The sequence below is a fragment of the Hylaeus volcanicus genome, unplaced genomic scaffold (genome assembly GCF_026283585.1).
Source record: "Hylaeus volcanicus isolate JK05 unplaced genomic scaffold, UHH_iyHylVolc1.0_haploid 12192, whole genome shotgun sequence".
NCBI lineage: Eukaryota > Metazoa > Arthropoda > Insecta > Hymenoptera > Colletidae > Hylaeus > Hylaeus volcanicus.
In genome coordinates this window covers 389,735-394,098 of record NW_026533142.1, presented here as the reverse complement: position 1 = coordinate 394,098, position 4,364 = coordinate 389,735, and positions in this window count along the sequence as shown.

The following is a 4,364-nucleotide window of genomic DNA, read 5'->3' as shown; positions in this document are numbered from 1 at the left end:
AAGCCTCGGAGAACATTTTCGCTAAAGAAAAAGTTGTTTCACATCACCTCCACCCTGTATATACAGGCTGTCCCAAAAATGTTGTTACACCTTGAAAGGAGTGGTTTGGGAGGTGATTTGAAACAACTTTTTCTGTAGCGAAAATGTTGTCCGAGGCTTCGTTGAGGACATATTAACGGAAAACACTGACCAATCAGAGCGCGCGTACAACATTGGAGCGCTCGCGGTAGCGAAGACTACGCGCTAAGCGCCCGCGCTCATACGCTACCGCGAGGGCTTCCTCGGCATACTCGCGCTCTGATTGGTCAGTGTTTTCCGTTAATATCTCCTCAACGAAGCCTCGGACAACATTTTCGCTAAAGAAAAAGTTGTTTCAAATCACCTCCCGGACCACCTCTTTCAAGGTGTTACAACATTTTTGGGACACCCTGTATAAGAAGTGAATATATTGCGGGGGGGGGGGGGGCAAATGAAAAACAAACAAATGAAAATTCATTACAGCTGTAAAATATACCAATAAATAAGAACTGAGAAACGAATCATTCATTATTTTTGTTTACCTCAAAAGTAAATAATAAAATAATTATTTATTTTCAAATAACAAATATACCGGTTTTTAATGATATTTAAATGTATAAACATTGTTAAATGTACAAACATTAAGATAAATGCAATACTTCTTTGAAATATAAATTTTATTTTGATTTGTCATTTAGTATTTACAATTTAAATGAAAATTTTCCCAGCTCTGTACATGGCATATTAATTTATTTATGTGATTCCATTTACTTGGTCCAAGCTACGAGTATAATATATTCCTCCACAATTTCCAGCGTCCATATATAAATGAAATTACGTATTATTAGAGATAGTTCGCAATCGAGCTCGCTTTTGTTCGAAAGAGCCTACCAACCTGTTGATAATACTCTCATGATAACATAATAAAAAATACAACAACTGTAATTTTCAGTAGCTTGAAATATCGATTATGTACACAATAGAAATTGTTGATAGCTACCAACCAGCAGGCCACCGTAAATTATTTGTTGATGGTTGCGCGTTAAGCTTGATATCATAGTGAGATAAAAAAAGATTGATACACGTTGTAACATTATGCTCTTATTATATTCTGTATCCTATATACTACAAATATAATTGTTCAAAATGTACATGAACTTAACCATCTAAACCATAGTCTTCATATTTTTTCCTCCGTTTACTACTTTTGTCAGAATGTCCGCCTATCTTCTAAAGTTACCACTACAAATGAAATATTTCCATTAACAGAAAAGTGAATTGTTTTTCTTCATTTTTAATTTAACCTGTAACATTCAACGTATAGAATGTCATATTCTCTAAACCAGTGTTTCTCAAGCTGTATGTAATCACAGTTCGGTAATTTTTTTTTTTGTATGAGATGGGGAGCCAGACTCAACATAAATACCCTATAATAACTCATGAATACTTTTTGAACTTTTTTGAGGTTCATGTATATATAAGTATTGATAATGACGTAAATATTATTAAGTATTAATTATGGTATAATCATAAAAAGTATTGGCCCACACATATGTATATAAAACATATAAAACAATTTCAAATCTCTTCCCGCAGTCCGGCGGTTGAAAAACGCTGCTCTAAGGCATGACGTAGGAAAATTTTCAATTTCCCAAATATTTTGTGAAATATGAACTAACAAGTGACAGGTTTTTGATAAAAATTCGTTCAATAAAATTTATGCCTGTCATTTTATTAATTTTTACTAAAATTATAATTTTTCTACGCCATCGCCTACAGAATATATTGTAGTTTTTAAAATGTTACTTGGATTTTTCTTAGTACAGATAGTAGTGAAAGAAAATACGAAACCTTATATTAAACGACTGTGTACTTTTTGTATTACTGCTGTTTAAAAATAGTACCCTACAGTCCTACAGCCTTCATGCATTAATCATTAAAATTTTACCTTTCTTGTTATGAAACAATCATTCTAAGAAAAAAGTACTGTACTTCACAATCATGAAACACGTCTAAATAAAAAATGCTATTGAAAACTACTTAAAAGTGTTAATATTCAATTATACAGTATGTTCAAAAAAAACATTCAATATTTATATGGTGTATAGGACACACTGTACTGAGTAAAAAAGCTTTAGTAAACATAGGTCCAAAGGTCAACCGTTTCTGAGATATAAACATTTTTGTTTGCTAGTATCATGATTGACTTGCTTCCATCGCATGCGATGTTTATGTCAGTGTTTATAAATTGCGTTCTGAATGTTCCCATTCAAGTGCCGACAATTTCGTCAATTTCAGTTTTTCAATTACGTGTACAGAAATAAGCGGTGGACACGTGGAAAATCTTCTATAAATTTCAAAAGCCCAGTAGTAAGTCAATCGTGATACTAGCAAACAAAAATGTTTATATCTCAGAAACGGTTGACCTTTGGACCTATGTTTACTAAAGCTTTTTTACTCAGTACAGAGTGCCCTATACACCATATAAATATTGAATACTTTTTTTGAACACCCTGTATATGTCATCATAAGGACAATATAATGAAATGCATAAGACATTGAGAATGTTTAGAACACTGTAGATATTTTGTTGTTCTATCCTAATACGAATTAAAACTAAAAATAAAATACAATACTGACTTCTATGTTTCTTAGATGTCAGTATACAGGGTGTCTCTAATTTAAGTGTTCCGGCAGCGTTCTCCAAAGTAGGGGACGTAATCCCTAGGAAGGGGAGAGAGAGCAATACAATCTAATTAGTAACGCGAAATAAAATTTTGACTACAACAAAATATGAATAATTTAACTGCAGAAGTATATTCTTTCTTTTTAACAGATTTTTATAATTTCAGAAGTATCAATTTCAGTATATCATTCATCTCATCAAATAAATATCACCATTGTAAACATTTGTTTAAGAAAATTATATAAGTCTGTTATTTGAACTAACACAATTTTCTATTCTTTATTACATTATTCACTGTACACAATACAATAACATCCTAGTGGGAAGAACTTTATCAGTACTGAATTTGACCAAATACTTTCTTTAAATAATTGCTTGAATTCAACGAACAAAAATTCGTTCAATCGAAGTCCGTAAAAGTAGCTCATTAATAAAACTAATTAATATAAACATAACAAAATGTTTTGTTTATAAATGTCGAACGTAGAAATTGTTTTCGTTCTAATGGAGCGTCGACGTCAGATGTCTGTTTATTTAATACATGTTAACCGGAAATTGCCCAACCATTTTCTCAATGTTCTCGAATTGAGTGTACACAAAATACGCTTGAAATGTAAATGAAGCCCACAGTTCAGCGGATAACTGAACGATAGAAAAGTTTCACAAAAGTTTAGAAAGTAGGTAACTAATTCACTAGATAATTATTCACGAGGTCATGAAGATCGCCCGATTGAATTAAATTTACTCCTGAATACACTCGTCATTCATGGAGTGAAACGGTAATACGGCATATACGGTAATGGAATTTCCGCTATTACAACACAATTAAAAATTAGGTCTTAAGGAGGCTCTAGTGCAAATAGAAATAACGTCAAGAAAATTATAAAAATTTGTATCAAACCTAGATTTTATCCCAAAAACACCTACACAAATTTTGGGAAAACTAGGGTACCTAAAAGCTAAGAAATAAATGTTTCAATTTTTCACTTTTTAACGTGGACTCTTATGGGAAAATGCGTTTTCAACACACACAATTACGTGCTACAAAGTAATTGACGCCGAGATTGGATCGAAAATTTTATGCATAATAGAAAAATATCTAAAGAATATATATTGATTTACAAAATACTTCGAGGGTACTTGTAGTATTAATAATAAATTAAAGAATATTAGGATAATGCATTTTGTGTTCTGCTATTGACATAATATGAGAGATCTGGCACGCTGTACGAGAGGTTAGAAAACGCGCGTTCTAATACAAACGGTACTATAGTTTGTCTGAAAATAATTGATTTATATTACTTTATGATACAATATAAATATAATAGATATAATAAAGACTAAAAATCAATGTTTAAACTAATCTTTTTTTATTTTGATATAAAATTGTGAACCATTGTAATATTCTAAATCCTATGCCAGATCTACTACTATATGAATCAAACGAAAATAGTAACTCTATATTGACTTACAGTGTAACTGTAGAGCCTCCTTAATCGACTAAAGGCAACCTAGCCGAAAAAGCATCGTGTTACTTGTCATATACAGAGTGTCCCAAAAATGTTGTAACACCTTGAAAGGGGTGGTTCGGAGGGTGATTTGAAACAACTTTTTCCTTAGCGAAAATGTTGTCCGAGGCTTCGTTGAGGAGATATTAACG